This window comes from Haliaeetus albicilla, chromosome 10 (genome assembly GCF_947461875.1).
Source record: "Haliaeetus albicilla chromosome 10, bHalAlb1.1, whole genome shotgun sequence".
Lineage (NCBI taxonomy): Eukaryota > Metazoa > Chordata > Aves > Accipitriformes > Accipitridae > Haliaeetus > Haliaeetus albicilla.
This window is the reverse complement of record NC_091492.1, coordinates 20,339,270-20,352,843: the sequence shown is the minus strand read 5'-3', so window position 1 is coordinate 20,352,843 and position 13,574 is coordinate 20,339,270. Positions and strand designations below refer to the sequence as shown.

The 13,574-nt window shown below is 39.0% G+C and overlaps 1 long non-coding RNA gene across 3 annotated transcripts in view; it reads left to right on the top strand.

Moving 5' to 3' along the window:
* Window positions 1–146: 146 nt before the first annotated feature.
* The window catches only part of LOC138687098 (uncharacterized), a 44,060-nt gene continuing 30,632 nt past the window's right edge, over window positions 147–13,574 (top strand). For all 3 annotated transcript variants that reach the window (XR_011326434.1, XR_011326436.1, XR_011326435.1), the window contains exons 1-2: window positions 147–312; window positions 10,615–10,699. This is a non-coding gene — a long non-coding RNA (uncharacterized lncRNA). The remainder of the gene's footprint in view (window positions 313–10,614; window positions 10,700–13,574) is intronic.

Here is a 13,574-nt window from a genome sequence, read left to right as displayed (position 1 = left end):
CCGCCCCGCCCCGGCGGCAGCCGGCCCCGCCCCCGCAGGCGTCACCAGCCGATTGCGGAGAGCCGGAGCCGCCGCGCGACCTCGCTTCTCGCAGCAGCCGCAGGCGGGCTCGGCTGGCGGGCTCGAGCGGCGTCTCCTCAGGCGGCGGCGGGAACCTGCGCTCCCCTCAGCCGCAACGGCCCCGCTGGGGGCCCGGCCCCGCAGAAACCTCTGTAAATGTGGCGGACCCCCTGCCTTTCGGAGGGCCCCGGCTGCCGCGGCCCGTGCCGCAGCCGCGGCCCGGGCCTGGCCCGTGTGAGGCATAGCGGACAGGTAGGGCGCCCCGCAGGTGCGGGCTGAGGCCTCTGGTCCCGGCTGGCAGCACGCATTTAGGGAGGGAGACGTGCTGCGGGAGGAACACCTTTTGTCTCACGTTACTACATCTACAGCTGTGTGATCGTGACGATTTCTGAAAGTGAAGTAAGGGGCGTTTGCTGCAAAACTTCTGCATAAAAATAGGTAGCCCGTGAGCGGCATGGTCAGAATGGCTTAAGGAAAAACAAAAATACTTAGCAGAGCTAGGAATTTTAGTCTTACACAGTCGAGGGACAGGGTATCCGATACAAAAGCTCATGGGCATAGCTGTACTTCGGGCAACACCTGACTAATGTGACAGCTAATTGGTACAGAGTATCATTGAGGTCAGGCATTTGGCAATCCTAACAAAAAATCGTTAGGCCTTTATACGCGTAACAAGGACAGGTAGACTTGTAATTACAGTCATTTAAAACCAGAAAGGATATAAGCCTTTGCGCTTCAGCAATACCAGTTAGTGGGAGTTATGTGCTCAGTATTAAGTACGTGTCGTTTGGTGGGTGTCTGGTTGTTGAAGGGGAGGAAGAAGGGTATCCACGGAAGCAGAAACTAAATGGAGAAAAAAATAGTACTTGGTAGCAGTGTGATCACATCTCATGATCAGTCATGATTGTGCTCATGGGCAAGACAAGGTTTCCTTGGTTCACTCACGTACCTACTACTGCTATGAAAATGTATGTTCTGAGCCAGGTGTTACCAATTCATGCTCAGGGTAAAGCTATTTCTGATAGGGTTACTTTGCAACAAGGGCACTACAGTTTCTGCTTCACAGCTTCCTACATCCCTCAGTGTGTCTACTAATTTCAGAAATATTCCTACCTCGAATGGTAGCATGAACAGTATCACAAATGAAGACAGGGGAGTGAGAGGCAAGTAGAAGTAGAAAACTACTCATTGAATTGGTAACTCTTACCAGCTATACACACTGTAAGGTATAAAATTGAAGCTGTTCTTGCCTCATTGAATTCAGTATTCAACAACATTTATAACTGCTGCAGAAAGGCATGTTGAAAAGATTGTGCATGAAGTCAGAATCTGGTAAAGCATATACGTAGTCTATTGACAGAAGGTTAGAAAAATGATGGGGGTGGCTTGGCTTTGACATGGAAGGAGGAGGATAACACATCTTTCTCCTGAAATAAGACAGAGGAAGAAAATGCAACAAATCACTCAAGGAAGCTAAGGCTAAGTCTAAATCTAGACTTACTTTTTTCAAGGCAGCTGCCACACCTTGTGTATTTACAATGAGTGGAAAGGTGTCAACATCCAACAAACCCAACAGCCTGTCCCAAAGACAGGTGCTTAGTCACCATGCAAGTGTTGACTTGAAATGACCTCCTGCTGAAACAAACTACAGGACGTGCAAGTATGACTGACTGTAAAACTGATTGCAACATTGATCCTGGTGTAGGAATTAAATGTTACAAAATGCAGTGAAAGAGCTTATGGAAGGGTAAAACAGTATTTAAAGAAAACTGATTTCAGTCACTCACAGTCATTCTGTCATACCCCTTTACTCAAAAGCCCCAAAATGCATGTGTCCAAATAGTCGGGCCAGGATCACGTGTGCTATGACACGAAGTTCAAGGAATGGCAGCTGTCAGGTCCCCACTGCATCTCTTGGGTTCCCTTGGGTAGCATCAAAGCAGTTTTTAGACAGATTTTCTATGCCTTTTAGGAGTGAGTTATTATGATTTTTTTTTTTGTCTTAGTCTTTTATTTCATCGTCCGTAAGTTTTGGGCAAGCTCACTGCCTGTTGTCTTTGTTCCATCCTTTTGAAGTAACTGTCTTCCTATCTGCTGAGCTAACAGAAAGAAGAATGGCCTGTATGACTTACTGTAAACTTGCTGCCTTCTTCCTGTTACCCGAAGGCAGGTCTTCTGTAGATAAGGCATTTCTGCTGTAGGCCTCTCAGAGCCCAGGCCTTTTGGTCTTGAGGTGAACACTGCATTTGTCAGTGTTTACCAGTTTGATTGCTCTTATTTGTGTCCTTGATCATCACGTGTCATTTTTGTAACCATTGCTTTACTGATTCTACTCAAGATATCACACAGAGACATTTCCATACTCAATTAAAATCAGTTTTGATACTTCTTTTACAAATCTGTGTGCTGTTCTGGCAGCTGGGAATATCTTCATACTTCATACTAAAAACCTTTCCATCTTATTCTTGGCCAGGGAAGGTCAGCTAAGCACATAATTGCTATTCCTCCTGCTCTGCAAGCCCACGCTCTTTAGATAATGGTCTTTCAGCTGATGAATCAAGTAGTGTATGTTAGTTATTTCTCTTATTGTCTCCTTTTGGGAGATCAGGACCGTTCACATTCAAAAACAAAGTAAATTAAGCTCTTTGCCTTTGTAAGGTTGTTTAAATATGCACAGCAAATTTCTGTTTTCACATTGAGTGCCTGGTCTTCTTGTCACTTACACCAACAAACACAAGGAACCTTGACACACTGAAAAGTCCCTTAGCATTGCTTTACAGTTGATGATACCCTGCTGTTAATCGAGTCAGTGTAACTATTTCTAAGTGCTGTTTTGTTAGAAGGGCAATCCAGCTCTTTCTCCACAAAGAATGACTTGACAGCAGGGCATTTGTAGATTAACTGCAATTCAGGAACATGACAATGTGTAGCGACACGACCGAATTCTACTAGTCATCATCCAAGGCAAATTCAAGAAATAACAGAACCACCTACAAGTCTGAACTGCCAGTAAAATACCAGCAAGCTTATTATTATAAAAAGTACGTGCTATATACTGCTTCCTTCACATGTTTTGTGTCCAAAGCTGGCTAGAATTGAAAAAAGGAAGTTGTTACAGTTGAAACTACTGATAAAAGCAGTACTGCACCTTTTTCACTTATATACGAGGTGAAAAAAGTCATTATCCATATTCCGGAGGCCAGTTTGTTACCACTGTAGAGAATTTTTTTAACGTGCATGATCAGTCTTCTAAGAAAATATTCTTTACTTCTTTTAAAAAAGCCCACCAGAAATAAACTATATTAAACACCAGAAACTACAATATCAGTAGTATTATCTTTGTTTAAGACTCCTTGAGGGCTTGCACTGGCAACTTGACAAAACCCATGAATTGGATATGAGTTTGCACACTGGTTATTAAAAAGAAACAATCCTTTCCAGAAATCTAATATTTGCTTAAACATCTTTTATTTGATTTAACAGAATTCCCTGTTTGCTTCTGGTCCTTGCCATTTAAGTAGTGTTTGTATTGGCTCAAGTAAGCCCAAACACAATTGTGCTGAGCTAGACACACTAGTAGAAAAACAGCAAGTTTCAAAGAAAGATGTGAAGACACCCAAGTGTTGGCACAGATCTACACTGTGGGCAGAAGCCCATGTCAGCACTTCCCCCATTGCTAATGTGTTTCATTCAGGAATTTACCAAGTTCAGAACATGTTAACACAATCATAATCAGTCATATCTTTCAGAAATGTGCTATCTTAACTTTACCACCTCACAAGATTTTACCAGCCATCCTGATTTTGCATTTGAATTTGCACCAATATGAATTACCCTGAGACCCAGAATCCAACCTTAATGAAAATTAGAATAGTGAAATATGGACACTTGCAGAAGCCTCTTAGACAAGAAAGAAGGTAAAAGATTTAATAAGGTGCTTATTATGATGTATACAAAAAATAACATTTGGGTGAATTTACAGTGATTTGCTTTCATCATCTTCCTTGCTACTGAGTGTATAGACACCATCTGCTGCCCATTTCATTTTTTCCTGCAGACATCAGTATGACATCTCTTCTTGAATTCCCCAAAATTCTCTTTGTCTTTGGAAAATATTATAATACAGATCTGTCACATTTCCTTCCTTCCAAGCCCCAAACATTACAGACCAGCCCAAGTATTCAGCTTTAAATAAGTTACGTTCGTATGCACAATTTTGAACTTATGCCCAAGGCCAGGAAGGAAACAACTAGTGAGAAGTCAAGCCTATGCAGAAACCTCCATAAGCCTATGCATTGATAAAAACTAACATGTACAGAGGTATAAGGAGTTTAGAAAGACTAGAGTGTTTTACGTTGCCACAAGGAGTCAGATTCTATAAAGTTCACATTCAGAACAGCACACTTGTTCAGTTTTAAGCTTCATTAGAGAATACAGATTTTTTTAGTGAAGCTGGCAGGTTTTTTTCCCACTAATAATTCTTCTATCTGTACCACAAGGATTTCCAGTGCTCCTTAACACGACAGATTTACCATTCTAAGTTTTCCTAAATCAGCAGGAATCCTGGCCACTGTTTAAACATAACCAGTCAAACTAACATGACAATACCATGTTTAGTCCTGGTATTTTGAAAAACCAGGACTAAAATAAAATCATACAACACCAATATGATCTTTCTTCACTTTCTAGAGATCAAGATAACTGTTTATTAAAAAAAAAATTTAAAAATCAGCCCTTAAAACTCGACTCAGGAGGCAAAAAGCAAGTTTAATCCCTTCCTTCTCAAGAATGGTTTGAGACGCAGTTGAAGTCAGTCATACCTGTACAATGTATTTTGGTTTTAGTACAGTTGTGACTGACCTATGATAATAATTATGTGTTGCAGCTGACCTGAAATGTGGACAGTCATAAACATATATTATTCTTGAGAGCTGAGTATGCCTTGGAAGGAGGCGTTTTTGGTTTTTTTTTTAAATAGCAGCACTTGGCTGTATAATAATATTTCTTCAGAGTGAAACTTTAAATATAGAAGATTCCATAAATATACCAGACATTTAGTTCAATTTGCAGCCCAGTTTTGTTAAATTTAGCCAGGGGAGGGTTCCACTTCTGGACTACCTGAAGAGGGTATTGATTTCTTACCTTTAGCAAAGAAAATTTTTTTTAAATCCACTGTTGGACAGGTTAGCAGACTTTTTAGAAAGTCACTGCACTTGTTAAACTCCAGCTGTACATGCATATAAGTGCAGTAGCATAGTCCCAGAACACAATCTGACATGCATTTGAACCAGGGCTGCAAAGATACTTTCCCTTCCTTTCCCTTCTCCCTGCTTCCTCAGCACTTCACATTCACTTCCATATTGTTCCCCATGCTGCTGCTCACTAGCATTAGGACAGTAAACAAGACCTGAAATCAGTTCCTCAGTCTTTTTCGGGCTGAATTTGGTTACAGTGCAGAACAGGGCCAGAAAAAAGGGAAGAGGGCAATTGCATAGTGGAAGTATAGAAATGCAGGCTTACATGAATATCAGCCTAGAACATCAGAGCCTAGCCATTTGCCAAGGTAGGATTTCCACAATTAATAGATCCTGCCACTCATCTCTCCTATCTTCAAACTTTTAATCTATATAATAGCGATCATATTACTCTTTTGGCTCACGTTTTGCTAAAGCAGATCAATTCGTCCTTGTAAACCATCCACATAATAGAGCTTCATAGTAAATTGTGAGGATCTAATGACTAACAAGCTAAGTTCCTACTCAGTCAAAGAGAATCTTATTAGAATCCAGGAGTGAGAAATTCTTAGCAAGTATTCTGGTACTTAAGATACTGGGAGTTTTACTTAAGATTTACTCAGAGTTGGTGTTCTGGGTTGGGCCACTGAAGAATTTTGAAACTGAAGCTAGGAAAATGTGGAATTAAAAAAAAATAATTAAAGGCAGCACAGGAAGGGGGGATACAGAAAGGGAGATACAATTCTGTGTATGATGAATATATGAGGAAAAGAGTTGAAAATATAATCTATGTTGTGATGAAAACTGAGTAGGTTGAACCCTCAGGGACAGCTTATGTCTTGCACAAGTTCCCATAAATTACAACAACTTCCCAGCATGTTGCGTGAGTGGTAGAACCTGACATTTTTTGCTGTGCAGAGAAACTATTTGTGCCCTCTGAGGTAGAAGGCTAACAAGGTGGTTTTGATCTGCAGGCAAGATACTTCTCAGGTGAAAAGAAGATTTAGAGAAAAAGCAGAATTCAGCATACTGTTATTTTAAGGCTAACATGTCTTACAAGACTGTAAGAGTGGCTAGGGCACAGTGACATACCTGTCAAAGAAAGCAAAAGAAATCTTGTTTGTCATGTAGCATGAGTCAAACAGCAGCATTTCAGGATTCTAGCCCACATATAATGAAAAGGCAAGGAGACCACTCTTCTGTTTAATAAGCAATTTCATCCAGTGTCACACCTTGTTTGGTATCCCAGTTGGGCAGGGTGTCGGGGAAGTTGCTGAGAAATACAGGGCTTAGGAAATTTGCTAGCTAAAAAGACACAACACTGCTACTACTAGATCCAACTGACTACTGACAAAAGTGAATCCATTTCGGGAAACACAAGTGTATCCAGAAGAACTGAAACTGATGTCAGTCATTTAGTAATTTATTGAGGGGAATGTTGGTCTTTATCTAGTCTCATTACAGTTTCGCTCACTTGTTTTCAGTGCTAAATTGTTCAAACACTGAAGGATGGAAGATCATCTGTCTCTGATCATATTTGTTGAGAGACTTCACTTCAGCCTATAAGAAACAATCTGAGAGTTTCTCTTTAGTGGGTGCATTAAAAAATGAGCTGATATGAGTTTAACTGAGTTTAAGGGATAGGTAAAGATATTTTTTTTTCTTCATTTTATAATTATGGCTCTTTGGATCTGAAATGTGTATGCAATACCACTAAAAGATGCATCTATAAAGCAAACAGTCGTCATAGATGTGGAGATGTGAGGTATGTGGACCACCCATTTATTTTCTATCCTTCAAATCCAGACGATCACATCAAAACCTATATATGAGTAGGAAACCTGATTACAGTTAAGAACCAAGAAAGACTGACCTAAATTTTACCTAAGTTTCTTAATTAACATTGAAAAAACAAACAAAATGAACAACATTAACAAAATGAATTGTTCAGATCTGAGTTTTGACTGTCAGTGCATGTAAAAATAAATGCCTGATCTGCTGTTTGGCTGATAGCACTTTCCAAAGAAAGAGATAAATAGCCTATAAATGTATGTAAATTGTGCACAAATACTTACTATCCCACCCCTCGGGCATGTTAAGTTAAAAAGTACTGCTTGGTGATTCCTATAAGGACATAGTTCCCTTCTAGGCTGAGGGACACGGGCAGTTGGGAATGGTTAATCATGGGAAAATGGTTTAATCAGCAGCATCATGAGTAGCATTGTGTCAGGCTGTGTCAAACATGTCAGTGGAAAAATACAGGAAAATTAAGGTTGGAAGGGATTTTTGAAGGTCATTGTTCTAATCCTTTTGTTCAAATCATAGCTAGGATCAAACTTAGGACAGTTATTCTGATAGTTCTACTGGGCAAATAATACAAGGAGAATATAAAATGACAATTCAAATAAAATTCCACCAATTCATTTAACCCATTTCTGGGATTAACACTGAGTGGAGGGCATTTTGAACAGGGGGCAGTGAACTAATTTGTCATGTGATAAACTGCAAAATGATATTTTAAAGACATTTGCACAGTTGTTAGAAAGGGGAAGCTTGCCAGAGACTGCCTGGACATAGTACTTTGAGAAAATGGATTTAGTGGAACAACTGTTTTGTTTTGTTTTTAATTAATATGCTATAAACAGCTTGAGATGCTTTAAATATTGCTAACATGCTACATTGCCAATATGTTACTAGAATAACACTCTTAATAGTTTCTTCGTGGTATGGTGAAAATCATTTGCTTATCAGTGTTTAACAGCTGGAAGTGAAGCTGCTCAGATTACAAGCCGAAGAAGTGGTAGAAAACGAGTACTGCTATCATGTGACATAAAAACAAATTTTCTGCTGAAAGCAAGAAATACATGAGCTTTCATGTGGCAGATAAATCGGTCTCATGATTTCCTGTTAAAGGATATATACCATTATGAGGCAATTTCAACTATTCTACTTGGACCTCACCCTAATGTAACCTGTGAAAACAGTTTTGCTGTGTTTGTGGGCTGCAAAGATGCCTTGATTAGCTGGAGAAAACAATTCACTCAAAGCTTCTGTCTTACTCTGTTTTGTTGGATATTTCCTCATTTTGGCAAGCTGCTAGACAGTACTGATTTTTTCTGTTGTGCTTACAGAAGATGACTGTTCTCAAACAAAATAAAGGCTAACGATTTTCAAAATTTAAGTTCTGTTTAAATGTCTGGTTTTACATGCTTTAGAGTTGTCTTCTTGATGTCTGTATAACCTTGTATAGAAGATAGTATTACATGATGACAATAACCTAGCAAACCTCCTAAACTATAGATTCAGCCTAACATTGTTCAAAACCTGAATCAGAGAACTAGAAATTGGATAAAGTTTGTGACTGGATCTGTGATTTGTCATGAGGGGGACCCCTAATAATTTGATTGACTGATCCTCATCAGCAATGTCTAGCAAGAGCCCTAGCCATGTTTTCCCTACAACGTAGTCTGTTTTTCACTCGGTAACAGACCTCAAAATGTGCCGAAAACCAGTACTCTGTATCGGGATATATTGCACGTAGCAAACATTTTGCTGTACCAACATGAAGTACATCCAGCTAATACAGAAGGGAATCAAGGCAGCAGAGCTATAGCAGTAGTTTCAGTAATATTGTGGTAGAACACCACGCAACTTGGTTAATGTGTAGCAACTCAAAAGACAGGAAAACAGCAATCATGAAAAAAGTAGTCACACTTTCACTGTGTAGGGAAAGGATAGATATTAAAGCAGTACCATTCAATACCATTGAGGCCTAAATGCTTCCCATGCAGATAGACATAACAAGACACAAAGCTACCAAGAAAAAATAACATACACAATTAAAACTGCTTTTCATACAATACCAAATAATGGCATATTTAAATGATACTTGACTTTGAAAGATTTAAGCACAGAATAGGACGCACAGCAGAGAGAGATACAAAGCTCTACAAGACAGAGGACAACCTATGGTTTAAGGATTACAAGGTAGTTGCATCACATGAGGATTTCTATGATTGTGGAGTATCTGGATTAAATGAAGGAAGAATGACACAGTGACCTTTGGAACAAAGTCTTCTAAATGCTAGAGCACAGACTGGCATTGAGAAAAAAAAAGCTAATTATTATTTTTGTGGTTTGAATGTAAACTAAACTAATCCCCAATTTTCAAAAAAATAAGGACATTTTTGACAGCAGTTTAAGTATAGACAGCCAAGCTATCCTCCTTTTTACACTGTGGCAGGGTGAAAGAGACAGACTTGAGATGAGGGATATTAGATCTCCATGTAACTTGGTTTTTTTCATTCTCCCTGTGCAGCACGCTGCAGTTTAATTGAACTCGAACTTCAGGACTAGTCTGTTCCTCTGTCTCAAAGAGAATATAAAAGAAATGAATGAAGAGAGAAGGCAACAGGGATGATGAAAAGTGTAGAATCGTTTCTATATAGGGATTGATCATGTATGTAAGAACTCTTCAGTCTGGAAATAAGAAATGACTGACAGGTGTAGGGTTTAGTCAAATAAGTACTATGGAAAGGAAGAACAGGGATCAACTATTCACTGTTTCTTCCAACACATGAACTGTAGGGAGCCAGATGAAGCTAACAGGAGACCATCAAACAAAAGGTGATTTGTCACGCAGCATGTATCAAAGCTGCGGTGCTAAAAGTTTACATGAGTTCAAGGATAGACTTAGGAACTCTACAGAGTAAATGTCCACAAAGCTTTATGAAACACAGAGAAACCATACTTGGCTCAGGAAACTCCTCAGCTGTAACTGGCTAAATGCTAGAGAATATATGGGGCAAGTATAGTCATGCGTGGCTTCTTGTTGTGTTTTTCTCTAGGCACCTGCTTTTGGCTGCCATCAGAGACAAGATACTGGGCTAAAAGGACTTTTTGGTCTGACTCAACACTAGAACATAAGAAATAAGAGTGCCTAAACCCAGATCATGTTATTAGGCTCAAGAGTCAAACGTAAGAATAATATGAGATCAGATGACTTTAGAGTCTGTTAACCTTACATTCTATTAAAATCCATAAATAATTAGATTTTTAACTAAGAAAATGGTGCTAGCACTTTCTGCCAGTGAAAACACTTACTTCATTTAGTGGAGAAGTTACTATTCATAGCCATTTCTAATATTAAATAAAAATTCTACAGAAGCAATAGATCACATTACAGAATGATAGAAAATTAGCTGTGCCTGAAGATTGCGTATCTTACACTTTTTCCATACAATATATTATGTGTGTGTTTAGCTGTTACTATAGCTGTGTGTGGCATCTCAGAATCAATCCTTACTACTTGTTATTTCAGATTAAGAATGCTTGGACAAGATCTTTCTGAAGAGCAGCATGGTCGAACGTGCTAGCTTCTCTAGCTATGCAGAACAACATACCAGGTATGCTAATTACTAAGTGACTGAGGGCATAAGTGTTCCTCTACAAGTTTCTTCAGCTAACACACCTATGGTGGCTGCTACAGAGCAGGAGAAAATCCTTGTATTCCTCATAAAATTAGTACAATCTTTCTACTTTCAGCACAGTTGACCAGCGTCCTGGTGTAAGGCCACAAAAACAAGGCTTCATGTCACACTAGGGCCTGAGCTAGTGGCTCAATGCTTGTGTATTAAAGGAATTAAATAAGACTTGGAAGCTGCTCAAATCTGCTAAGCAGGGTTGTTTCACAACATGAGAGATTGCAATTTGATCTGCTTTTCAAAGAGACTACAAGAACACACTAATGGAAACTACGCTGACGGAACAATTGTTAATATCATTGCCAAACTTTCCAAATTTTATTACTTCAGAGGCATAGAAGATTAAATCCGATTCCGTTATTTTTGTTGTGGAGGGAGCTGCCCTTATTGTATTAGTTACAGCAGAATGTAACATTTGAAATGGACATGTATCTAAACAGAACTAAGAGAGCTAGAAATATGAGTATTTAGAAAATAACATGATCTGCAAGACAGAAAAGACATTGTGATTTTTATCTATAAAGTTATCAATAAACCAGAAACAATACTGAAATTTAAGTCACGATCATCTAACCTTCTTATGCAAAACAATCAATTCTATGGGTCTCAGCCTTGAAAGCCATGCACCATGTGCAGAGAAAGGCTACACCTCCATGGCCTGCAGACTTAGCCAGAAAACCAATATGGATGATTTCCCAGTGCCACCCTGTGCTGAAAATAGATAACTACATGGACAGATACTTTTATGTAAGAGTATGCTATAGGAAATAGTGTATGCCTGGTTTACATGCAAAAAACCAGCTATCATGTGTTGCTGCAGCACATGCACAGCAAAGTATGGCTTTGCTTTTTTAATCATGGGTCCTTCGCTAAGAGATGCACTGCTAAAGACTTTCTTTCATTACACTGCTGAATAACAAAAAGAGACATTGATCCTATAGTAGTATAGTATTTACATGCAATCCCAGCAAATGAGTTAGGAATGGCAGTAAGTTTAGCTAAACAATAAAAAAAAATCTAGTAACATTTGGCAGCAAATCATCCAAGCAGTATTTGTCATCAGTAATTTATTACTCAAAAGGAAGAGTATGTAAACAATCTATTTGATTTACCCAGTAGCAATTGTGGTGCCAGATATGCTTGTGTAGATAAGGATTTTGGCTAGCAACTGTTTGTGTACATACAAATAGTAGCTTAGTGATAGCTGCTTTAGAACAGGCCGAAGTCTCACCTTAAACTGTAACAAATCTATACATTTACTATTTGAAAGCTTGTGCTGTGAATAACAGGAAGTTAAAACTGTATACATTCATAATAATGTTGAGAAAATATAAGTTTTCCATAATATCTGCATAATTGTTATTCGTATTTGTGCTGATAGTCAGAATGATAAAATATAGTTCTACACTATCTTAATTAGCACTTCTGCTCTCATGAACCTGGCGTGTCTGTCCAAGGAAAGTATTTCAACATATACTTGAATAGTTTCACAACTGCTGGAAATGTGTTCTGATTGTCTGTGATCATTCTGTTAGGGTAAGAAAGGTACCAATATGTAAGCAAGTATTGATGCATGTACAACAGGTGCCTTGTAAGCACACCTCAGTTTTCCCTGAACATAACAAACAGGAAATCTTTTCTCTGGTCAGTCATATATAACTATCGTTATTTGCTACTGAGCTGGCTAAGGGGTATAATTTTGTAACATTATTAGAAGACTGATTAACAACAATGCACATGGCACAGAATATTTCAAACTTTCTATTTATAGTGCAAGGTACACATCTTTTATTATATTCTGGAACTGACCCCTGGGTAGCTCTTCACTAAGTTATTTTCTCTGTTGGTAAAGAAGCACTGAGAGTGTTCTTTTTTGTACTTGCTACCTCATGGGCTGCTGTCACAGTTTTTGCAAGATCTTAGAAATGTCTGGTACGTGTCTTTTCCTACACTGCACTTTCCTTTGCAGTAGTTGCAGAGCAGAGACATTATTAGCTGCTGCACACCACCATGAGATCCCATTTTTATAGGAGACCTTCCCGTCATCAAGAAAGCAACATTAGATCGGCTATGAACTAGCCCATAATTCTCTGATCAAGGCAAAGTGTTCCACTTTCACACTGTTGTTAATAGCACCATTGAATTGAGTTTGTTGTAAGACAGCTATACCAATCCTGCAAATACTACCTTGTTTCAATGGCTGAAGAACTAAGGGGTTTAGACTAGTAATTTCCTCCCTGCAGCATTAGCAGGCAAACAAGGTTACTAACGTCAGTTTCCAGCATCTCAGCAGATACACAGTACTTGGTGATCATTCTTCTACAATCACTTATTAGAAAAACATCCAGGGGATCCTTCTGCAGACAAAAATTAGAGAGGATTTAGAAAGTATTTTTGGTGCAGCTATTCATACAAGTTACGTGATACAGATTTCCCATGCATCAGCTACTCTGTAAATTGTTACAGGCATGCTCTTACTGCATGGAGGGGTGGATGCACTTTGAGCAGAGGCTGTTAGCCCAAAGACTTTCAGCATCTGGAAGTGAAATTCTGATTCTCAGAATAAATATGCAAAAGCTGGAAGTATCAATTATAATTTGCATTTAGTGGTCCAAACACAGCTGCCTGAAAATGCTCAGTGGTAGTGTAAATTACAGACCATCCACCAGAGGGAAGCTCATGCACGCATACGAAGAAAAATAAATAATTTGCAGGATGAATTAAACACACCCCTAATATTTAAGCCAAAGCAAATTCTATTCAAAATGTTTCTTAGCAGTAGCATAGACCTTGATCT